This window comes from Pseudopipra pipra, chromosome 2 (assembly GCF_036250125.1).
Source record: "Pseudopipra pipra isolate bDixPip1 chromosome 2, bDixPip1.hap1, whole genome shotgun sequence".
In the NCBI taxonomy this organism is placed as follows: domain Eukaryota; kingdom Metazoa; phylum Chordata; class Aves; order Passeriformes; family Pipridae; genus Pseudopipra; species Pseudopipra pipra.
The window spans coordinates 16,288,111-16,314,695 of NC_087550.1; positions in this window are offsets into that span (position 1 = coordinate 16,288,111).

Consider the following 26,585-nt stretch of genomic DNA (forward strand, 5'->3'; position numbering starts at 1 on the left):
TTCTCTCTTTCTTTCTTTCTTTCTCTCTTTCTTTCTTTCTCTCTTTCTCTTTCTTTCTCTCTTTCTCTCTTTCTTTCTCTCTTTCTCTCTTTCTCTCTTTCTTTCTCTCTCTCTCTCTCTCTCTCTTTCTCTCTCTCTCTCTCTCTCTCTCTTTCTTTTTATCTTTCTCTTTCCTCTTTATTCATCTCTCCTTCTCTCTCTTCCCTTTCACTATACCCCTTTGTCCGAAACACACTGCCATGTGCTTATATAATAGGTCAGAGACTAATATGCCAATGTCCATGCCAAGTGTGTAGTTTACTAATAAAACTTAGTGATCTTCTGAGGACTGTCTTCTGTTGTGTCTTTTGACCATGAACATCTCTGAATCCTGGGATGTCACACAAGCCCATGTATCTCCTGAAAAATAAGAAGCAGAAAAGGGGTGATTAAATCCCTCTGGGAGCTTTGAAGGAAGAGAGCTCTGCTATAAACTCCTTGTCTTTTTTCAAAGTAAAACAATTTTGTTGAGTTGGAAACTTTAGGCAAGAAGCTGAAGATAATGCCTTTTTTTACAGATAAACAAATGTAAACATGAAAATAGGGTATGGAATAACATGCAATAGGACTGTTTGACTGCTTGAGTGTTCTTATTATCATTATTTGTCATTATACATAACATCAGTGTAGTAACTATCTTAAAAAACAATCTACACGTGCAAAGACCCTTATTCTCTATGGGTAAAACTTGATGATCTTTCCTTTACTCCTTTTCCTACTTTTCCCAGAATATCTTTGAGTATCTACATTTTTTAAATCTCATGTCCCAGTGGTCAAACTGCATTACTAACAGCAAAACAGAATATTGGGTGATCACAGAAATCTATTTTGAATTGCACAGCCAGATATAGTTCCATTTGAAACATCGAGTCTGTATATTATACAAGATAGTGCCTAAACTTAGAAAAAGGAAAAATATTAAAAATAAATACTACAAAGCTCATGATGAAGCAAATAAAGAAACTGAAGATTATTCTTTCTTTAGATAATTATAAAGAAAGTTATCCTACCATCAGAAATATTAAAAACTAATGCAAGATATAAAAAAAATATATTTTGTAGAAAAAATTTTAAGAAGACCTAATTCTAGTTATTAGGCTGAGAGTTATCTCACTCCAGAAATTCCTGACAGAAGATCTTAAATACTTCTTTAAAAGTGCACAAGCCTTATATCAGCATTCAGAACAGGTGTAAATTTCATCAACTTAGAGGTGTAAATCCCATTTGAGAGAACATCCATTTCTCACAATTTTTGTCAAGCTTTTCATTTCTCTCTATAACAGAGAAAATTTTATTTTCTGGGTTTCTTTTATGAGGGAGGGGGAACCACACCTATACAGAGAAGTAGTGAATAGATAACAAAGAAAAATATGTTCCTAACTGTGCACTATTTTAATTTCCATTATCTCCTTTTTACAAGCATACTCCTGTACAGAAAATGCAGAATACTAAGAAATTTTGGAAAAGATTACACCTTAACATGTAACAGCTTGGAAACAACCACACTGCTCCAGCTGTTACTAAATGAAATGAGACATAGTCATGAGACTCTCTATTCAGTTTTTAACTCCTCTAAAAATTTTTTATTCCTAAATTCATGTGGGTTTTTTTATACTGTTGTGGTTTCAGATTCCCTATTACCTCAGTACCGGAAACACAGAAAAAACATTCCAGTCTCTCACAACTTTAGGGACAGTCCCTGTTTTATCCACAGAGTGGGTATTGTTTGATGCTGTCAGCATCCCTGCCCATCAGAATTAGCTGAATGATACACAGGAGAAGTAATTAGGGACCATGAGACGAGTAGGTAGGAAAAGGTGTTGACCTGTCACTTCCCAAACAAGCAACCCCACTGAATACATGCTGAAAATAAACATCTAATGGTGGACTAGATAGGTATATAAATGCCAATATGCCTTTTCTCAGCCACTGACTCCTACTCACCTGTAGGTAAATTACAGGACACTTGTTTATGCTAATAACTCTTCCATCCCACATTTCTTCCATCATACATAAGGAAAGAAGTTGTTCACAGAGAGGTAATTAAAGTACATGTTTACTCAGCCTAAGTATACAGAAATCTAATTTACTATTCTAGATTGCCTTATATGAATACATTAAAATTGATGTATTAATTTTTCTTCTCAAAAGTAGAAATCTTCGTATACCATAGAAATAACAGTACCCAGGCTGGTACATGAACATGCACCTATGCATACAGGTCTTGTGGTAGCCACAGTCTGGCTTCAGAAACAGGTGCTGATTCTCCCTGAAAACCAACATTATAAGGAATAATTCACCATTTTAATCATACATAATACAAGAAATGTCTAGAAATTTGCAAATGGAAAAACAAATCCTTATTTGTCTTGGTTATAAAAGAAAATTAAAGAAAAAAGGAGACAACTAATACATATTTGTGCAGTTAGAAAAGGTTGAAGCTGACAGACTGCACCTCAGAGGGCCTTTTATTTTAACCCATAAAGCATATGAAAAACACTGGGAACTGATCAATTAGATGTTTTAATCATATGCTGAATGAAGTCTATAAGGCAGTTTGGTGATGTCAAAAATCAATTAGTACTCAAGAAAGATTTGTAATAAGCAATGATCACATAAGATATCTCTCCTAGATAACCTCTGTTTAATTTTTACAACTTTTTAAATTTTTTTATAAGATGAAAACACATTAAAATACTCCCTAAGTTTTCTCCTGTCTTTTTTCTTTGTTTGATAAATCATCCCTTTTTTAGGCTAAGTCCACACCCAGCTAACTCTCAAATATACAAATATGTGGCCCATATAGTCATTTTGCTTTCCAGTGTGTTCAACCATTTTCTAAGAAAAAATAAGTATGTGAATTAGTTATAAATGTGATGTAATTCATCTAATGTATACAGACATCCACTAGCCCAATTTATACCTTTCTAAAGTCTATAAAATATCCTTCAGTTAATAAGTGACAGATTTCTAGTGACTCAAAAAACACTGAAATAAGGTTTACTACTTAAATATACTTTACCAATACCAAGAAACTGTTATTTTGCTGCCTGAAACACTGTTTTCCTTTTGGTGTTGCTGAAATGAGAAAGAAGTAAGTGGGCTGCCTAGACCCATTCAGTATTTTAACATTGTACACCAGGCAGGAAATGAAAGAGTCTGCAGTGAAACTAATTCGTTTCACTCTCTCTGTGTCCCTTTGCATTGCAGGACTGACATCAGTTTTAATGGGTGCCAACTGGACTTAGGTACCCTAGCAAAGATTTGACCCAAAGTTCAGTTCACAAAGAACATCAAAACAGTCATAAACCAGAACAGAATCCACTTTAAAAGGCTCATGCAGTTCAGGAGGATTTTTTTTTTCTTTTGTCTCTTCTGACTGATTTATAATTTAAATAAAGAAAGGAACAGGAGCCTGGAGCATGCAGATTTTTTGGATGTAAAACAAAACATACTTGTATTTCTAGTTAACTGCTATGCTGTAAGGCACAGTTAACTGCTGTGCTGTAAGGTCAGCCCTCAACAGCGTTCATAAAGATCCATAAATAGTATCAATTAATGAATTAAGATAGAAAAAGTAGTGCTGTTTAACCAGGAAATGTGTCATCGATTTTAAGAAGCTTGAAAATAAAAAAAAAAACCTCTTAAGCTTGAAAGAGTTAATGGCATTCACTAGCCCATCAGTGCAAAAAATGTATTCTTGTCAAGGAAATCAGAGGTGGAGTGCTCATGCCTCTGCGTATCACACAGTGATTACACCTCAGGAAGTATTATCTCAGCTGCTTTGGGCCATCCCACTTCCGATTGGTGCTTCCTCTGCAACCTCCCATCCTTTCCCTGTTGTTTTATGTGGAACTCACCAGCTTTGACACTTTCTTTATTTAATTCTCCCTGCGGGCATCAGCAGTGATTGAAGTAAACAGAGTGCTCTTGTTTCCAATGTACATGCAAGCCAGAGAAAAGGCTTAAATCTTGGCATCCCTCATGGAGACTGCTCCGTGCCAAGCTGTGAGTACAAAGACACTTCAACAAAGATGGCTTTGGTAGTGCCTGAAGTTTCCCTCATTTTGAGGGAGTCTCTGGCTATTAGAACACTGGTACTCTGGACAAATAAGCATCTTTCCAGCTTTACCCCTGGAGAGTAAAGCTGTTTTGCAAGCTGGTTTTAAGGTACCACTAAGTGAAAAAAAGTGCACCTCAAGTGCTGTTCTAGAGATGCAGCTCTTCAAATGGCTGAAAGGAGGGCTCTTGCAGCTGGATGTAAATTGAAGCAGGCCTGAGCCTATACCAAAATATGCTGGGGTAGAGTATGCCAGCATGCTGAATATAGTGTTCAGCCAGTTTTGTACTCCCATCTCACATTTTGTACCATGTGGAATGTGGCTGGACCTACCCAAACAGTTTCGTTGCAGTCCACTGTTTCTCAGAAGAGTTCCAACAAATCTTAATTCTTGGTTTTATACCAGTACTGCCACTCCTTGCTTCACTTGTAATATGGCACAAACACCAACTACAAATCTAAACATCATTAGAGAAATTTCACAGATTTGGTTTTTTTTGTTTGGGCCATACCCTTCTAAAAGTGTCCTCTAGGATGAAGATGTAGTTTTAAGAAAAATTGTCTGGGTGTGTTATGGAAAGCACTTAAACATGGCAACAAATACTCTTCCTTAATTGTGTAGTGCCTGCTGGCATTGCTCTGATGCTTCTTGTTGCTTGGGTTACATCCACTAAAACATTGTGAAAATACAATAATTTCTGAAGATAATTAAATTTGCTGCAGCAATAAGTTCATTGTTCTCATGCTGAACTCACAGATCATTCCCCTGCACACTCCATGTTTCAGTGACATTTAGCATATGCAAATGTGTTGTGGTGTGCTATTTTTGTATTATGCTTCTGTGTCCTCTGTTCTTAGAGCTTTTATTTATATGTGCTGTACTATCTCAGACTACACACATTATGTGAGCAAATATCTCAAAGTTTTGAAAGTTTTCCAAACAGATCCCTGGTCTTGAGAAATTAATGGGCGTCTAGTTTGAATAGGATTAATTTAGTCTTGTTCATCTTTGAATAGTTCATGGGAAAACACAGAATCAAGGCTGCTTCTTGATCCTAAGCATAAGCCAAATACATCAACAGTCTTTTTACTAAAACTACTGTCACACAACATTAGTCTCTGAATCAGTAGATTATTCAGTTTGTCAAAAGTCTTCTTTAGAGGGGACATCTATGGCCTCAGTGATGTTTTTATATCTACACAAACATCTACTTTCTTCCCAAGCCTGGCTAAAATACTGAAGAAACATAAAGTTATGTCTGCTCAGATCTAATTGTACACTAAGGATTTTTAATAATTGATTTTCTCAGTCAGGCCTGTAGGGCAACTGTAAACAAAAAATGTTTGTGGCTTGGGGATTCCCTCTGGTCCAGGATCAAGGGGAAGAAGATTTGTAACTATTCCAAGTTGCATATTCCACGTCTTTGGCACATGTGCACACATCAAATGTTAAAAAATCATCTTGTTTTTCCATTGTGGTCTACTCTATCATGGAAAACTTTACATGCATTTATAGATGTGAAAAACATCATTTCTTCTCAAATAATGCTGCACTGATGGCCTGTGCAGCAAACTGAACATAATCATGCCAAAGATGACAAAAAACATAGGATTTTTGGATTTAGGTTTAGCCCTTTTAATTTAGGAACAGAGACTTGTATTGTTTTGTTGCCTGTGTATTTTGGTGCTGAAAAAAATCTCCCAGAGCAGTTAATTAGGGGTGAGATAAGAAAGGGTTTATTTGCCAAGGCAGTAGGTGATATACGACGCGCGCCAGCCGTGCCTGAGATGTTACATTTTATAATACCATCTATCCAATCCCAGATGTGTCCACCCTTTGGCCTTTTCTCTGGTCCGCCCCGGGTCCACCCCCTGAGAAATGGGTCTGGGGTGTATTTTGGGACCCCCCCTTCATCATCTTCAGCTTCATCAGAGCACAAAGGGTACATAGTTACCTAATTTTTGACCGTATTCTGTGGTTTAGGCCCTGATATGCTGTTCTGTCAACTGTTTAGGCCTTGCCTTGACAAAAGACTAAACACCCTGCTGTATTCAGAAGCAGGATTGATATGGGGAGCTTAGAATGGGGTAAGAGGGTTAGGGAATGTATAAACAAGGCTGCTAGAGAGAGGGAAAGGAACAAGGGATAAAGAAGGAAGGGGTTTCTGCTTTTAAAACCTACCTATAAAACTTATAAGTCTTACAAATATTAGAAAAATAAAAAACCATTAGGGGCTTAAGGCATCATTTTAAGAAACTGAATTTACCTTATTTCTGACTTAATTTATCCAGGTTTGAAATGTTATCAGAGAACGTCTGTGTAAAAAAAAAAGTGTTCACACAGTGCTGCACCCTTCCAAACAGGGTTTCCAAAAAGAAAGGAAATTTATCTGAAAAGGGATAGAGAGGAAGGGAGGGGAAAGGCATCTTTTGTTTGAATCAGAGTGCACTTGATTGTTTTAAAGAGCTTAACTGTGATCCAAGATCCAACCTTCAAAACACCAGTACATTTGGTTTACAGTGTCTCTATTCCTCATCTCCAATTCCATTTTGCAGTTAGGGCACCCTGCAAATGAGAGGGCAAGAGCTCAGCACACAGTTTCAGTGTTTGGACGCTAGAATTCAGACCTTCATCTCTCAGACTTCGACCTACTGAAAAAAAGTCTACTGAATTTTGAGTTGATCATTTGTAATAGGACCAGAAAAACAAACAGACAACCACATACTAGGAGGAGGAGACTCTTCTCTGCATAAAGGAAATAGCACTGGTACACAGGAATTCGATCACACAAGATACGAGAAATTAATGAGCCAGAAAAGGCTGTGACACTTCTTGGACTTTCTACTGTGGAGGAAGAAGCTGCTGTCTTGATGTAGGCTTGGGGAATATCTAACAAAACATGAGTAATTTTGTACTTGCAGTAAGTTTAAACTGCCTGAAATTTCCTCACTGTGGAAACTAGACTTCTCTGTTCAAAATATATGTTTAGAAACTGGGAAACCTTGTACATTTCCTGGCAGCAATGTCATCCTTTGTCTTGTTCATGAATATATTCCTCTAAATCTGGACATTGTGACTGTAAAACCCAGTGTGATGATTTAATATTAGTGCCAGGAAAGATGAACATGTCAGAGAATTCCTGTTTGTCAGCTTGTTTGTTTTTGCTAGAGTGCTGGATTCTCAGCCCAGCTTCAGAGCCCCCACAGATAAACACAAAAATCACTACTCTGTGTAAATAATTTGTCCTCAGTTGTTCTTACAGACTGCCAATTATCAACATGTGGGGTTTTAGTCAGTCAAAAATTAAAATGAAGTCTTCCTTTTGTGTTTTGTCTTCTTAAATCTGAGCAGTGTTTGACTGACCTTTCCTAGTTTATGGCACTAGCATGTGCCTTGCTGCTGCTGTGTATATAAAATGCACATATATGACCTTTTAATTAGTATCGTTAACTATGGCTTTGTTCTGTCATACAGTTGAGTAAAAATTAGAAAGGAAATTGTGCATTTTATATACACAACAGTAATCTAAATATGTATCATCTTTACAGTTTATTCAAGCAGCAATAAGGAGCTCCATATCTGCTCTCTGATGCAGTACCAGAAAACTCTCTCAACAAGCTTAAATGTTTTAGTCAGCTGTTCTTTTACCTATATTACTTAGCAACTAATTAAAACATATAATCTAGAAGTGGTCTTTAATTTACTGGCATTCAGGAGACATGTTAGGGCAAATGATATTTTCTGCTTAGTCCAATCTACAGAAGGTTACTGTACTAGGCACTGAATCAAACCCTGACAAAGTGCACTGCCACATAACATGCTGAAACAAGCAATGATAGATCCCATAATACCTCTAACATTTTTATTTCTGTGTATCCTAGTGTTTTAGAGGGAAATTAATATGTGCTTTTTCTCAGTGTTAGAGCCCTCTATTTATCTGCAGAATGAAAAGTTTTCTAAGCTTTTAATGTAGGTCAGACTAAACTCTTAATGGTGTATTCAACCAAGATGCAGTTTTTAAGCTTCCATTTAAAACATTCTTATTTCCTAAGTCAAGAGCCCTGGCTCAGTGCTGTAATTATAAACTTCAAGTTCCAAAATTAGTAAGAGGTAAAGGTGAAAAAGGATAGAAGCACAACACACCCATGATTCACTATTCATTGAAAATGAGATCCAATATTGGATGGGAAAACTAAAAAGCACTTTATACTTAGAGCTGACTTGACTGTTTCTACAAAATGCATAGAAAGGTCAATTTTCATTAGATGAACAGCAAGCATAACTTCCAATCCGTAGGTAAAGATGCTCTCTCTTACATTACTGTGGAACACTGGTGCCTCTATCAGATCTCTGCAAGGAGAGATGAGGAGAGACGTTGCAAGTGCATCAGGTGTTCAGGGAACGTGAGTTAGCTTTGATCAGGTGTCTGGCAGAGACCAAAGCAACTATTTCATAGTAACAGTAAAACTTCTGTAAATTTGAAATTGAAATATTTTATTTTTTTTTTTTCACTTAAGATAGAAGGTCTTTAGTAGGAAAAGAGAAGTATTCAAGTATTTGGGCAAAAGGAAAATAACAGTTTTTCCTTTATATAAAAATATATTCTGGGAAAAGTTGGTGGATGTGATGGAGGCCTTTTCCTAATCCAAAAATTAAATTTCCTAATCTGAAAACTTTCTTGCAAAGTAAACAGGCTTTATTAAAACAACAAGGGAAATCCATTCATTTTATGTTCTTTTTACGTGCTGCTTGACTGCATTCCTTTGCTTTTATCATGAGTAGTAATTCCCCCTTCAGCTACTGAGTTTCCACATTACTATAGTAGGACTAGAGTGCTGTTTAGCATGGAACTAGCATCAGATTACCCAGCCTAAAATAATATTTTTCTAGAGTTCAATAATTGTAGTCAAAGGATGCTTTATTTTTATTTTGGGTAGTAAGGTACTAATTTTTCCTCTTTATATTTGAAGGGAATTTTAAAAACCTAGCTTGAGCACAAGCTGAGCCTTTGTGTTGCTCAGAAGATCTGAAGTCTGCTTGAGAAAAGCCCAACCCAACATTCAAAATCTTCAAGACTCCAAGTCATACCTGTACTGTCAGAGCTGGAGCTTAGTACAGAGCAGAGAGCAGGAGGCAGCCCATAAAGGAGCCATTGTATGGGAAGCAGCAGTATACAATTATGCATTTATGGAGGACTGACTGTTCTCTCAATTTTTTAATCAAGATTTGTCTCAAAGAACTATGGTCAAATATCCAAGCGGCACCTTTCCTTTCAAGTGCATCCTTCACTTGATTCTCAACATAATACATCCTTCTTTACAGACAGTCCAAGCTTTGTTTTATTAATGAGATCACCTTCTCTTCTTTCCCTTCACCACACTCATTGCCTTGAACTGGGCTGCTCTTTTAAGCTACCAGACTGATTTCTAGTGTCATTTTTATAGTAAATTTTCTCTTTCTCAGCATAAGCACCAATAACTAAATAGAGCTACATTTTTAAAAAGTCATATTTTTTGTGTCTTGCCAAATTATTAGCTTTTTTGGAGGCATCTTGGAACTTAAAAGAAAGAGAGAAGGAGATGCAATTGCTATTTTGTTTCTCTCCAAGCATTTTTTTTCACGAAGCAAATTTGGTAGAAAAAAATGTGATGAGAAATATCTACCTTCCACAGGTGCCCAGGGCCAAGGTACTCATTATCACAGCTTTCTAAATTGTTTTGTTTGAAGCTGATTTTCGTGTCTTTAAAAATATTCTGTAAATCATGGGCAACTTTTCTATATTTTGCCTAATCACCCTACCTTGCCACCTGTATTGTTTTGAAACCACCAAGTTCCACAAAGAACAAACAATACCACCTCAGTTAATGCAGTTCTGCTTATTTTGTCTTTAACTATAGGCAGATCAGGGAAAGCAGAATTTCAGTCATCACTTTTTTAAAAGATAGTGTCGTGGTTTAGGAACAGTATTCTCCAATTTAGTGCTCACACTAAAACCACACACTGCTCACCCCTCTTCCCTCAACTCCCTTTCCCCTTGTGGCAGGGTGGAGAGGAGAATTGGAGGCACAAAAGGCAAAGATCCCAGGTTGTGATAAGAACAATTTACTGGAAAGAGCAGTGAGATTAAAAAAACGAACAGTTACAGCAACAATATTAATAACAAAAGTGTACAAAAGAGAGAGATTCATGTGCAAAAATGCTTACCAGGGAGTCCCCATTCCCAACATGACTGCAGCCACACCGCCCAGAGCACCCCCCCAGCTTGGAACTAGCACTGCCCAACTGCTCCCTCCAGCTCAGAACCTCCATTACCCCACCTCTCCCTCCATTCCATTTACTCCACCAGAAGGAAATCCTTCTCCCTGGAAGAGACTCCCTTATCCCTGACCCTGGCAATGATGTGAGGTGGTACAGAATAACCTTTGGGTCCTGGCCTTGCCTCCTCCTCGCTACCATGAAAACTAACCATGTTCTGGCCAGAACCAGGCCAGATAGCCTTTAGAAGTGCCAGAATCCCAGGATCTATTAAATCCCAGAGTTATTGACTGTAATCAGCCAGGTCAAAACACTCCATTAATCATTCTTCACTTTTATTGTTGTCTTCAACTCAGATTTAAATTATGTTTAGCATTATGTGTTTAGTTTCAGCATCAAGAAAGCTTAATTAAAAAAATACTTTAAATTATATTAGGAAGATATACAATGACCAGGGACAGGACCCGAGGGAATGGCCTGAAGTTGTGTTGGGGGAGGTTAAGGTTGGATATTAGAAAAGGTTCTTCCCCCAGAGGATGGTTGGGCACTGGAACAGGCTCCCCAAGGCAGTGGTCACAGCACCAATCCTGACAGGTTCAAGAAGCATTTGGACAATGCTCTCATACACATGGTGTGACTCTTGGGGATGGTCCTGTGCAGACCCAAGAGCTGGAGTCGATGATCCTTGTGGGTCCCTTCCAACTCAGCATATTTTGTGATTCTGTGGTTCTGTAATGACATCTGCATGTAATTTCTTAGCATGTACAGTTTTAATTGATATTCTAAAGTTTGCAGTGGAAGCATGAAAGAATTTGGAAGAGTTCATCTGCAGCATGATTATCATGGGCCAGGCTCCCTACCTCACAAACAGCTTGTATGGGAAACTACTAATACTTAGTTAACATAGCTTTGTTTATAAATCTTCCCTTGGTGCCTGCACCCCTATAAAAGGGGGAAAGAGGATGTTTTGACCCTGTTTCATTTAAGCATATGCTTAATTTCATCATAGTCAGCAAAATACTTAGGAACATGCTGTACTTTATCTTTTATTTTCTTTTTAAAGTGGCCCCTTTCACATAAACTTTCAGTTGGTCCTTAACTTCTTTTTTAGAAAGCAGAGAGATTTACAAGTGGTTTTATATCCCTCAGAGTTCAGTTGAAACAGAAACAAGGTTATTACTTGTGTGAATCTATCCTGCAAGTGAAAAAATACCCGGCACAAAAAACATACATGCACTGTTTTTTATGAAGAGAAAGATTTTCAGGAGATAATGTTTTTTTTCTAGACTAGCTGGCACAGTAGGAGAAAAAAAACATGGACAAACTTTTCAGCATGTAAGCCCTTCTTCAATTCTGAAACAGGAGTCTTGAAAATACAAGGAGTTTTTCAACTGAGTTTTATTAAGTCAAGTATTTAGACAGTCTGACAGATTATGTAATAATACCTTGGGAGCCCTAGGGTGTTCTATGGACTTGCTGGTTTTGTGTGTGCAGCAGCAACTGCTGCAGTCCACCTCTCCCACATTATTGGAGCAGGTTCTGAAGTTCTTTTTTTTCATTTTGTTTTCTGTTTTTATTTTTTTTCATCTTCTTCCTACTGGAAAGATCACTCTTATGCCTTACTTTGAATATTTTATAAAAATTTTATGAAGCTGTACCTTGGGCCAGACTGTGTTCACTCATAACTCATTCCTCCTTACCCCTCTTGAAAAAAATGACTCTTCATTTTTTTCCCTGACTCAAAAATGAGTCAGGGAAACATTGTTTCCCTGAGAGAGGCAAGCCATTTATGCTGAATAAAAATTTTAGGGATTTTTTTTCTAATTTCCCATGTCTTAAAATGCAACCCTTATCTGATTCAGCTAAATAAAGGAACAGGAATAACCTGGAGTATATTTGTCCCTCAATAAAGCAAAGGCAGCTATTAATTGAGCCCAATTCACTTGGATGATTCAAATTAAGCACCAGACATTCAGGCCCTGATGCTCACATCTCAGTTACAGAAACAGAGGTGGAAACTCTTCTGAGAGCTTGCATGCAATGCTCCTTCTACCACTTGCAAGTATGCATTCATGACAGCTTTTCTACTTGAAAGGCGAGAGAAATAGCTCAAAGACAGGATTTCTAAGACATGAATAGAAGTTGTGAATCCCTTTTTTTTTGTTTGTTTACAAGAGGGCAAACAGGGACAAGAAACTAGAAGCCTCGAATAAGGAACAGAGAGAAGAAGTTGGAAGAAGAAGGCAATGAGAGCAGGAAAGTGAATGAGGGGTTGTTCAGAGGCAAAAGAATTTGTAAATCTAAAGCACACATTCTTCAGAGCTGAAATAAGATGCAGGACTCCTGAAACGCAGAATGCCTTTACTATCAGCATATATTTATGCAACTCAGTGACAAAAGGCAGAGTTCATTTCTCTTTAAGATCTGTGCTCATATCTGTGTTGAACAGTAAAGATAAAACCCAGAGTTTCTTACTCTAGATCTGGAGATTCTAAATAATTAAACCCCCCCATTAGCAAGCATGCCTTCAAAAAGCTTATCAAAAGTTATAGAAGGAACCTTACTTATACTTCATCTGACTGTAACAATGTTTATTTAAATAGATATTATTATTCAGGATTTTTTTTTCCAGTGTATGTTAGATGCATAACCAAGCACACTGTACAATGTATATTCTGTTTACATATTCCTGCAGTTGCTAAATGATCTGCTGTTCAAAATGCCCCAAATATCAAACGGGCTACAGGGTCTAGATCTCTAAGACAAGTCTTTGTAATAAAGTTTTGAAATATTAAATAATTTTAAATATATATCTGCTTTTTTAGTTTTTATTTTTGCATTCATAGATTATTTTTACTTGTTTCTGCCACAGCTTCTGTGTGAGAGTTTGATATTTAAGGTTAGATCATATGTGAAGAAAAGAACATGCAATCTCTTTTCTTGGGACAGAGAGATCTTTTCAGGGAGTTTTCCTTCTCAGGGGTATAGGAGCTATTTTCGTTCTAGAAATGATTGACTTATCCACTTCAAGTGGCATGTATCAACTGGAAACAATTACCTTTTGAAAAAGGAAGTTTTCAATTTCAGTATGAGTGAGCACCATCTGTAATTTAGTGCCTTCAGGCTGCCTTAACTGAAAAGTTCAATAAGTTAAAGTCAGGAAAAGGGAAGAGGGACAAAAACAAACAAACAAACAAAAAAAGCCCAAACAAAAACCCAAACAAACAAAAAACCCCAAACTAAAACAACAAAACAGAAAAAAAAAAAACCAAAACTTTATTTCCAGCAAAAATGAGTCTTTTATTGTTTTGTTTGCACACAAATGGGATGGTTGTAAGTTGTGGTGGTTTTTTACCATTTTCTGAGTTTGTTTGAAGTGTCAGTGCTACAGCATTGTGAGGATGAAGTCCAGATGTCATCATTTTGAAGTTCAGGACAGATGATGGATTATCCTCAACACTGTTTATTAACAGACTGCAAACACAGAGTCCACATAACAGCCCAGCTTGTCCTTAATTTTAGCAATATTACAAAATACAATAGATATTGTTTCGTTCAGAAGGCGGTTCTAGAAATTCCATTTTAAAACAAATATCATTTTACCTAAGAAAAAGGCTCCAAACATTCACACAGAAAGATTTCATTCCCACACAAAAGAAATATTTCATGTTTGATCTTCATACAAAGAGTTTCAGCAACAGGCAAATTGCAAAACATGTCACTTCTGTTAGAATTAATAACTAAAAATGGGTTCTTATCTGAATCTTATCCTAACTGCAGCATATAAACATCTTGTTGGTCTCCAAAAAGGGTCTGGCAATATTATGAAAACAGACTTTCTGAGATTGTTTTCAATCCTACTGTTTAGGGCAGGACTGGAATTACCATTTTCATACACATAGCATGTTTTTGAAGTATTTTAACAATTTAATTCACTTCCAAAGCCACCAGAGTTAGAATATTTTTTTTAATAGATGCAAAAAATGCGACTGAATTGCATGCAGTACAGTAAAGGGGCTTTGTCATTATTTTATGTTATAATAAGTTATATTATGTTATTATTTTATACCTTATAATTGCTAATCTTTTTCAGGCATCAGTAGTATTTTTTCCCCATCTATTGTCTATTGTTTGCTTTTCCCAAGAATTACTTAAACTTCTGGATGTCCTGTAAACCACCTTGTGCTCTGCTTTCTCCAAATAAAATGCATACCTCAGCTAAGAAACTGCACAGAGTTGATTAACATCAAGGTTTTAATGTTACATGCAGTCATTCTTTATCTGATCATGCATGAAATTCAGTTGGTTTTTGTTGTTGGCTGTGGTGCTGTTCTTCATTAATTGATCACAATATCTCACTTCTAAAGGGTTTTTAGCACAACTACAAAGGGGGGTTCTGGGCATTCACAGATTCCAGTGTGGGAAGTGTGGAGCAACAAGAGGCAAACACAGAAGTGGTGTGATCAAGGGCTGCACAGCTCCATTTTTTGCTGGGGGCTGGGAAGACCTTTTCTGCAATTAGGGTGCTACAGAGATCTTGTAACTTGGGAAAGAAAACAAGGATACAAAAGGTAAAGAACTAGGCTCTCAGAGGGGGAGGTACAGGATTTCTCTGTTTCTTTTGTTTTGATACCATTGTGCGACCTGATGTATTGAATTTTCTGGCAGTTTTCCCTGTTCTTTGTCTTCATCTTATTATTACACTTGAACTTAATGATGTTCATCCCATAACAAGTGTCTGAAAAGGAACATACCTACACATTATTTGGTTTATTGCTGAGGCTGTATGAACACCAATGCTCTCCCTAACATCTCTAAACACGAGTCCTCTTTCAGAAGAGCAGCAAATGTGCCAGGATAGGCTCAGGATTCAGTGCATAATTCAGTTGGGTTCATCCATAGCTCTGGCAAGAAGACAGCTGTGCTTCAGTCATCTCTACAAAGACCCAGGGTGGTAACACACAGGAGAACCTGAGTGAGAGCACTGCTTACAACAAAAGCATCACAGAAGGTCCCTTGATACAGAGCTGCACAAGTCCCATGACAGTCTGCAACCACCATTTAGGAGTGGAATGTTGCAAAACAGGAGTCTGTCAGCCTTGTCAGTGCCAAAACAACTTTTGGCCGGGAGATAGCTTGCTTTCTCAGATGGGCTGCTTCCAGGGTAATGCTTCTTAAGGGAACTAGGAAGAAGCACTAGCTTCTTAAACTACATATGGAAAGATTAAATGTGTATGAATGAAAGGAAATAAGTTCCAGAAGCATAGTTCACATTTTGAACCATTTTGGGTGTATAGTAGCTTACTTGTCATTAGAATCATGAAAGAAAAGCATCAAAACAGTTTTTAAGTTATATCCCACTGGCTTTCAGTGAGAGGTAGCTTCTAAACTTCCAAGTCAGCTGCAAAAGAATATAATATTACCATCTGCATGATGCTTTGCAAGGCCAACAATGAGCCCTCTTAAAATTTCTTACCTTGATGCAAATATTTCCTTGGAGTACACGAGAGATGAAAATGAGAGTGCAATAAAAACTTTGCATTAGGAGTTTGTCGAGACTTTGGGAGACTTTTCTTTCCTATGCAGTTTGCAGTGGCATCACTAATAATAGTAATCACTTTCAGTTGCCCAAACAGGCTTTGTCCTACAGCTGATAGATAGAAAGAAAGAAAACTTAGTTCTCTGATCAAAATCCCTGAAACAAACAAACAATAAAAAACCTACAACCAGCCCCCCTTCTTTCATTTGTCTCACCAAGGACTAACATCCTATAGCATACCTAAAAAGCCAAACTTAAAAAAAGTAACATGATGAAGAAAGCTCTGTGTCATGGTTTAGGAATGGTATTCCCTAATTTAGTGTTCCCACTGAAACCACACCAAACCAAAGACCACTCGCTCAGTCTCCCCTCCCCTTCCCCTTGCAGCAGGCTGGAGAGGAGAACTGGTGGCACAAAAGGTAAAGCTCATGGGTTGAGATAAGAAAACGAACAGTAACAGTAACAATATTAATAACAAAAGTATACAAGAGTACTTAAGCACTCTCAATTCTTTACTTTTCTTGCAAATAAATACTTTCAAATTAAAGTGCTAAGTCATATGTCTGATTTACCTCATAGCATTCACTGGCACTAGTTTTAGGGCCGCAAGTCTTTATCCTGAAATAGAATAATTCAGAATTTTTACTGTTTGATGTCAAGACCAATGAAAACATTTTCAAATAGCTGAATAAATTACACCTTTCTTAGATGATTAACATGCATTTTGAAATTTAAAAAGAAAAGTACTTCTGGAATGTTACAGATTTACATAGATGAAATACCAGCAGAAAAGTGTGAGACAGAAACCTTTAGTCCAGCACCTTGAAAAACACACACACAGAACCTGCATTTTTCCAAAATAATAAAAGGGACCTAAACTAAAAAGCAATTCTAAACTTAAAACCTTGACATCCCTGGGCAAACTGATTGGTCCTATACTGAAATGTAGCATTATTAGCATGTTACGTGTTACAATAACTAGGGTCTATGCAAATCGAGTAAAAAAAAAAATCCCTCTAGCAGTAATGCTGGATTTATGTCTCAAAATTTTTTTTAAATCTTTGAAGCAGACAAGCAGCACAGGCTTACACAATTGATGGTCGACCTGAATTGTTAAGGAGTTTCTACTATGGACTCCTTTGAAATGTTCTGCATGAATCATCTTTCACACAAGCACAGAATTGGTTTGGGGAATTCATGGCCTTCACAAGATGCTGTGGCAAGCACTGTAAAAAGATTCAAACATTTAGGCTGGTAGAGGGTGAATCCATCAGTAGCTACTCAATCTTTTGATCCAAATACAATCTCTCATTCATAAAGGTCTTACATTAGTAGATGTTTAAAGTTGAGAAAACAAATCCTTACATTAAATACTCTCAATGTGTCTGGTTTATATGAATACTTTATTAAGACTTGAGTAGTATCCAGGATGGAAGATATGACACTGAAATAGGTAGACTTTTAGTCTGACCCAGTATTGAGTTCTTATGTAAGTTTTCATTTTTGTTTGCATGATTTTCTTTTCTCCACCCTTTTCTCCTCTGCATCATTTATTCATATCCTTTTGCAATTCTGTTTTGTTTAAAGTTATGTAAAATTTTTTCATCACTCATTGTTATCAGTTATCATTTGAATGCACAGTCCTGTTCCAGGCCACAAAGTCTTTGGTGAACACAGACCCTCCAAGAGCAATGCTATTTCCTTGATGTCACTGCAGTGGGGAGAGGAAAATGGCCAAGACATCCGTTTAAGCTATCGCCTAAAATCAGATTGCTTTGCTTCCAAGTGTTTCTATTTGCTCTGTGCAGCTGACACACAAGAACATGAAGCAGTTCTGAAGCCCTGAGTATTTTCTTTTCAAGTACCCCATGCCTATTCAAACCAGCCAAATGTATTTCTCCTATTGATAAGTACTGGAGTCATTAGAAAATTTGCTATATATAAGAATGCCTTTAACAGGCTGCAGATAATCAAAATTCCAACGACATTTTCAGTAGGAATAATGACATGAATAATCCTCTCACAGAATTTTAAAGTCAGTGGATTCATTGCATTTCCTGAGTAGCTAAGATTCCCAGAAGGCCCAAGTTAAGCTTACAATAGAAATATAAGTTGCAAGTAGAGTAAAGGCAAAGACATTAGATTGAGTTCAAAAATCTGTTCTCTATGTTTTGGTTTTTTTAAGGATTAATATGATAAGACCAGCTTTAACACAACTATCTTAAAGACCATGTTACAGATCATGAGCCCTAGAATCTCCTCACAAAAGTCAACCTGGGGATATTACTCAGGAGTAGAAAACATCTATTACACACCTTCTTTTATCTGTGACTGTTCCTAAAGTACAATCTGACATTTTTGCACCAACATATTCCAAAATATTAAAAAAAAATAAAAAAAGAATTTGTTTTTTATATTTAAGAAAAAAAAACCTACCTGTTTGTGACTTTAAAACTATCTCACTCTGCCCTACTATATCGAGTTGCAGCTCATGGCTTCTGGGTTTTTTTAGGCATAACAAAATAGCCTAAGTCTCAAACTACAGGTTTTATACTATTTTGGAAGATATGATATCCTTCAGTCAGCTTTTCCTTCTGCCTAAAATGTGGCCAGTTTCAGCTCTCTGTATTACTAAAAAAACTCTGTCTCTAAAAAACTCTACCAGTTTATTTTGTTAAATTAATCTTTCCTTTTTCTAAGGGATGGATTAAAGACATTAAAATTATGACTTCATTAAAATATCTTTTTTTAATATCTACAGAAAAAGAGGGAAATAGGAACTAGATTCCCTTGGTCCCATTCTAACTTCTGTCACAGTTTCATTGAGGTGAGCCTCATTACTCACACAGTTAAGGGGTAACCTGATTTACCACTCTATGACAAGCTGATTCATCAGCCATCAGAAGACATTTTTGAGAAACTTCATTGCAACTAGCAACAGCAGCCCACCCGCCAGGCTTGAGCATCACTTCCCACCTGAGCTTCCATGGTTTGGGCCCATGCTCACAGTTATTGAGATAAAAAATATTTTTATATTGGCTTTTTAAAATGTTTAAACCTTAAGAAAGGCTTTCTGCTGTTATTTTTTTTGCATATGAGAAAGGCTTGAAAACAATGGTCTGACTTACGCCCTCCTAAGAAAGATTTGTTGATATTACAAGGTATGACTGCCTCCTCAAGATTCAGCAGACACATAAAGATCCAGTCAGGGATGTGCCACTCCAGCCCTGCCCATCCTGGCAGAAGATGCTGTCCTGCCCCTGTGTCCAGCTGGGCAGGAACAGGTGTTTTCCCAGTTCATGTTGGTCTCTCACCTGGACACCGGTTCTAACCCAACCAAATTAAGTGAGGGTACAGCCTCTCATCACATTTTACCATTTATCTGACCAGTGGCAATGGTCTCCATGTAAGAAGTGACAGAAGACACAAGTTTGCATTTTAACCTTTGCAGTTCACAGTTAGATAGTTCAGCAGAACCCATCCTCATTCGTGATGCAGATGATCTATTTTGTGGTTTTGATTGCAACCTCTACAGTGGGAGGAATCAACCTTTAGCAAAGGAGTGTAGGGGTCGGAAATGACTTAAAGAGGCACACTGAGAGTTATCTGGAGTAACAACTTCAAGAGGAGTGAACTATGCAATTACAGGAGAGGAGAGGTTACTAAATTGGGAGGAGTTGTTGACTCCCTCTGAGGCAGAGAGACCCTGCAGAGAGGCCTCAACAAGTTAGAGGGCTGGGCAATCAGCAAACAAGGACAAATGACAGATTCTGCACCTGGGACGGGGTAACCCTTGGATGTACGTACAGACTACGAACAGACTACGGATCTGGAGAGCAGATCCACAAAAAGGAGCCTGGAGATCCTGGTCCACAGCAAGTAGAATATGAGTCAGCAGTGCTCTGGCAGCCAGGAGGGCCAACCCTGTCCTGGGGGGCATCAGGAAAAGCATCACCAGCTGGTCGAGGGATTGTCACGTTGTGCTCTGGTCACCTGGAATATTGTGGCACTTTTGGGTACCAAAATATCAGAAGGATATAAAACTGTTGGAGAGCATCCAAAGGAGAACTATGAAGATGGTTAAAGGCCTTGAGGGGAAGCCATATGAGGAGCGGCTGAGATCATTTGAACTGTTCAGCCTGAAGAAGAGGAGACTGAGGGGCTGAGGAGAATGAGCAGTCTACAGCTTCCTTATGGGGAGAAGAGGAGGGGCAGGCACTGATCTCTTCTCTGTGGTGACCAGTGACAGGACCCGAGGGAATGGCATGAAGCTGTGGGATATTAAGAAAAGGTTCTTCTCCCAGAGGGTGGTTGGGCACTGGAACAGGCTCCCCAGGGAAGTGGTCAGAGCACCAAGCCTGACAGAGCTCAAAAAGTGTTTGGAGAGTGCTCACAGGCACATGATGGGATTCTTGGAGCTGTCCTATGAAGGGCCAGAAGTTGGACTTCAGAGATCCTTGTGGGTACCTTCCAACTCAGGATATTCTATGACTCTATAATTCGATGATTCTCAGTCTTGACAGTAGCCTCCCTGAAACTGAATCAGGAGAAGTTCTTGTTGCTATGTAGAGTTTTACGTTATGAGATTAGTGTTATTAAATCCTTGTATATATGTTTATAAAAAATACGGGTTGCTACCCTGACCCTGACCACCACGACCATAGTTTGTGTTGATACTGTTTTGACTGAAGCAGCATATGCATACCTCTTGCAGGGAAGCCATGTTTCTAGGATGAGCTTCCATCTGGCACAACAGCAGAATATTTAAGCTGTGATCTTGCTTCATCCACAAACTTGATATGTTGACAGGAATTATCTTGTTAGAGGAGTAGGCAACAAAATCATAAATCTTGCTTTGCAGAGAAAACTACATGCCTGAGGAAGACTATGTGACCTCTCTTTCTGCCATGAGGTATCCCATGTTTGGTCAAAACATCTACTTTGAAAGGATGCCTGCATGTAATAGTTTTTTCTCCCACCCTGTTTCTTGAACATTTTGACAGTCTACTGTTTTTTTCTCATCCCATAAGATTTTAGGGTGGGAAGGGGGGTAGCAGTGATTATGTGATTTTGTTTGAAATTTCAGACCAGCTTTAATCCTGATGAATTTGACAGGAAAACTGTATGACAGCAAATATAACGCATAGCATTTTTTCTGCTCGTTTTATATGAATTAACATAATACACACTTCTGAGCCTGCTAATTCATGTTTGACTACCATATCCAGGTCTGAACAACTATATTGCTGTGGAATTCAAAAGTGTTTGATGTTTATAAGGAACATATATATGTGTGTTTTTTACTGTAATTTTTCACAAGAAGAAAATTACATTTTTTCTCTGCTCATAAAGATGTTTCTGCAAACACTGAACTATTTGACAGACCTTACATTTCCAACCTTTTAATCCATTAAAGCCCAGTAGCAGTTAATTACCATGAAGTTGTGTATGCACATCTGATGTTGTAAACAACGACACTTATAAACACTAAATACTTCCCTCTTCTCCCTCAAGTTTGAATGGTGAGCACAGAAAAGCCAGTGATCACTGCACACACAAGTAGATCAGTTGCCTGATAAATCTGGAAATTGCAAAAAAGGTATGATTTCAGTTTCTCCTGCTACTTTTGGTCTTTGTGATCAGAAAACTATTTTAAATTATCAAGGTGCTATGACAACATATTGCAGATGCTACTAACACATCTTTCAGGAAAATAATCACCTCCCAAATGGTGATATTTATTTGTTCATTTACAATGAACATTGGCTTAGTTTATGCACAAATGTAATGCATGTATGCACAGTATTTAGTTGTGGAAACTCTATTGTTGAAAACCATGTTGTTTTACTGCAATATGAGTTTCATTGCTGATGCTGACATAATTATATAAAATGTGAGAAACAAAAAATACCATGAAAATGGATACTGGTCTTTGATTACAGTGATCCTTGAGAACTTATCTTCTTGACTAGTCATGGATGGTGGCTTCTATTCCATAATTGGACATAGTGACTGCACATTCTGATGGTAGTACACTGAAGGGGATTAAGAAAACGCAACATGTTTAAAACAGCTTTGCTCTGACTCACACATACAGACACCTTTCCTCCATCCACTCATTGGAGATAACTGCCTTTTAACCTCTTGGCATTTAACCAAAGAAGGTCCATAATAGGCAATGTTTAATAGCTCAGTATTTACCCCTGCAAGTTTTCTTTGCTTTTTTTTCAGTATAACCATGTATAAGAATGAGACATAATTTATATAGAGAGATGTATTATGGGTGATATAAACAGGAGTTTCTATATCTGCAATTGTAATTGTAAGGATCTCAATCCTACCACTGAATCCTACCATTTACCACTGAGTAAGAAGCTTGGTGTGGAAGTAGAATCACAGAATCATAGAACCACAGAATCATAGAAGTTTTTGGGTTGGGAGGAGCCTCAAAGACCACCTCATTCCAATCCTCTTGCCATGAGCAAAGACACCTCCCATTAGACTAGATTGCTCCATGCCCCATCCAACGTGGCATTGAAGTTTGGCCAAATGTTTGAAGATAAAAAGTTTTTATTCTTTCCTCCTGGCAAGCAAGAAAGAAAAACAAACAAACAAAAAAATCCCCAAAATCAAACCAAACAACAGAACAAAACAAAAACAAACAAAAACCAACTAACCAAAAAAAACCAACCAAAAAACCCTACAAAGAACAAAATCTGTACATTATTGGTAATCAAAACAGAACATCAAGCATATGCATTAAGAGAACAAATTCATCTTTCTTCAACAAACTCGCATTTTGCAAACAGCATTTATCCACTCCTGAGAGTCTGATTGTGCTATCGCTGTACATTTGTCTATAACATAACTCAATTGAAAATTCTTATGGGAATACATTTTCGAGTGGCGATTTTTATCAAGTCAACATTACAGAATTTACTTAAACAAAGCAAGCTGGAGTTCCTTAAGTTTTGCTCAAATAGAAGATACCAAATTATCCAGGTGTAAAGGACTACAAGCACCAGCAGTGTGGATGGAGTAATCTATTACATCATGGTATCAGGCTCACCATAAAGCTGCTGGTAAAATGGATGAGGCAGACTAAATGTCCACAGAAAACAATTATAATCCTTTACGTCCATTGTAAGTGGTCAATAAAACTGCACAATCCCAGGTCGGAGGTAGAAGCTGGAATATTTATTGAACACGTGACACACAATATAAGAGTCTTGGAGGCAGGGCATGTTAATGAAAAGAACGAGTTATGCTAACTAGGGGATAGGTTATGCTAACTAGAGGATTACACAATTCTCTATTACAGTTACACAAGTGGTTAATATTTTCCCATAGAGAGGACCACACTGGGGGGATAGAACAAAAGAGTTTCTACATCGTCTGACAACATCACCACAAGGTCTTTCCATATCTTGCTGAAAGAGACAGGACAATCAAACACAGCTAAATATTAACAGATTTTGTGATCAAGCTCCTCAGCGTAAGGAGTTTCTCCCAGCTCCTGCTGTCCATGGCCTGCCACATAATCCTATCAGATCCTTTTCTGCTTATAGCCAAGTTTCGGATTCCAACATCCATGACTGTAATGGCAATAATACTGGCCATAAATCACACATATGAGATATACTAATAAGGGAAATCCTTTATTGATGATTTAAGCGAAGAGATTAATCAGGAGCAAGTGAACTGATGAGGTGAACGAAGCATCCCTAAAACTAAGCTACAAACCAATGACAGAGTAACCTTGTGAATTGTTTCTCCTCTCTATAATAATAAAGAGCAGCTGGTTCTGCCAAGGATCAAAAAAATAGATCTGCTATAATTTTAAACAATGTCAAAACATAGTTGCAATTCACAGTAAGATGGAAGGTGCTAAAAATGTAGAAATGTAAAAATGTAGAAATCTAGCACAAAGATGGAAGTTCCACAGCGTTCTTTGCTCATAGAAAAAACAGAGGGAGAATTATATAATGACATAACATAGTATGCTAGAACTTTATTTTGTGTAGCACCTTTCAGAATCTCAGAACAAAGAAATGAATATTGTGTATAAGGTTCCTTATGCTATATAGCATAGAAAAACTTGCAGACATATGTAGATCAAAGTATGGGACTATTACTTAATGGATTCTATGTTCTCCACACAATGATCATGGTGTAAAGAAATACAGATAGAACAGACAGGTTAAGTGACTGAGCCTGGAGGAGACTGTCCTCATCCCAGTCTGCAGCTTCCTCACAAGGGGGAGTGGAGGTTTAGGAACTGATTGCTGCTCTCTGGTGACTAGTGTCAGGACCCGAGGGAGGTTTAGGTTGGATATTAGGAAAAGATTCTCCCCCCAGATGGTGGCTGGGCACTGGGACAGGCTGTCCGGGGAACTGGTCACAGCACCAAGTCTGACAGAGTTCAAGAAGCGTTTGAACAATTATGTGTGGCACATGGCATGATTCTTGGGGTGTCCTGCACAGGGCCAGGAGCTGGACTTTGATGATTCTTGTTGATCCCTTCCAACTCAGGATATCATATGATTTTATGATCCTATGACTCACGTGCCAGACGATGTCCGTGCTGATGTCAGGACCTAACGTTTTCAGGAGTCGCTTTCAGAACAGGAAGAAGTGTACTTTTGACCTCTCATGGTCTGCTGTGGACAGTTCACCCAAAGAGCGCACTAGCCTGGGCAGTGGTCTGGCTGGGGACCTCAGCAAGAGTGTGACATAACCTATAGTCCACACACACACCCCAGGCAGCCCCACCCCGTTGCAGCTCAGTGACTGCCCACATCACACACATGCCATGGCCCCACCAGAGGTGGACGTGCTCACTCCCAGCAACACCCTTCAGCCTCTGCCAAGTGTCTGCTATACAGAGAGACCAACTACCCCTTGCTGGTGCTGATGTAGTTGGGGGCATGGATGAGGCTTCCACTTCAGAGCCATTTCATCCTGTGAGTTACCCTAGATATTATCCTGATGGGAGGTGGTGTACTGTTCAATAGTTTATGATTTCTTACTTGATAAAGTCCACAAGAGCTAGCCCTATTGCTGATACTTTTATTGCTGCTCTCACATTCTCTCTCTCTTTGGGTTAAAAGATAAGGATCATAAGGACCATATACAGCTCTCAGTTATACTGTGATAATTCTTCAGGAATTCATCTAATTTGCACTACCACTCTTAATTATACAAATTGGATCTAACATTTTAAAACATGTTAGGAATCCTTGGATCAGCATTGTTGCCTCAGGCTGGCCCTCCTAGTCTTATCTATATATATATATACATCTAGTAATGCAAGGATGTTCGGTTACTAGCTAAACCTTTCTTCTAGTTTCAGTTCATGATGTTTCTTTTGGAAAAGAAAACAAAAAAACCTGTATTCACGGAGTCTTATTTTGGCCAACAAAAATAACAGCAGCTTTACTGAGAAAAGGAAAGAGTAATGAAAGTTTGCATTAATGGAGTGAGTTCCTCCTGATGTAGACCCATTATTGGGAAATTGCTCTTGGAAGGCTGGAAATGGCATAGAAATAGATAACAATTTCACTGATAAATATAAGTGCTATCACAGATGATTTTAAGGAGCTTATTCTCTGCCCACCACCAAAAAGAACCTGAGAACAAAAATCTTTCGACTTTGACTATATATCAGTATCTATATCCACACACACATGCATTTGCCTAATTTTATGTTTATGCATTCTAAGTTAAAAATGTCAAATGACTGGTTCATTTCTTCAGTCACCAGCATAAACAGGATTGTTGTATGAGATTTCCACACTTTTAGGCCTCTCTACCAGGAGGACCTGGGTCTGTCATTTTGCACAAATTCAGGCTGTCTCCAGTGACCCTCTGGAGGTTTTGAGAGTTATACAATAACAGGTGACAACAGCCAGTGTCCTGTATCCCCTCATCAACTTGCACCATTTGTACACTGCTGTTTTGCTTGTAAAGGTCAGTGTTTTCAGGAAACAGGCAAAAGTTGTGGGAACCTGTCTATAAAAATATTGCTATTAGTTGTTTAGACCAATGTAATAAATAATTTCTTGGTAACTGTTTATTAGAAAATGAAAAAGATGTATAAGACTTTCCTTTAGATAATGGAGAGATGTGTTTCAGATATAAAGTACATAGGGATGTTCCAATCTCCTCAGTTCTGATGTCTAAGCTGAAACCTCCTTATTTACAATATCATCTTTATGATTCAGGGAGATAAGTGTTGGAGAAAGCACAGGGCATGCTGAAGCCTGACTTAAGGGTGGCATCCCCTGAAATAGGAAATTATGTGTCTGTTGTATTTTCCAGGCTAAACATTTTTCAAAACTAGAGGAAAAATCTACTTCAATCTCTTTCTTCAAAATGCCATGTTCATAAGTAAAATCTATCCACTTTCATTTCTCTCTCTCTTAAAAGTACTTGAATTCTGCCATCTTTGCTTAGGATGAAGTGCAGCTTACTTCATTAATAGTGCCAGTTAGTTTCCACAGAATGAAACACAAGTAAGACAGATTATATTGCCTGTCCTCAGCTGCACTTTGTACTGTAGCTTTTTTTCCTCTTTTGAAATGCAAGGTGTGAATGCAAAACAATTGCTGAATGGGCTATTTTGTATCCTAACAAAATATAGCTAGTGACAGTGAAGTTTTATGGTATAAAAGGAAAATAAATAAAAGAAA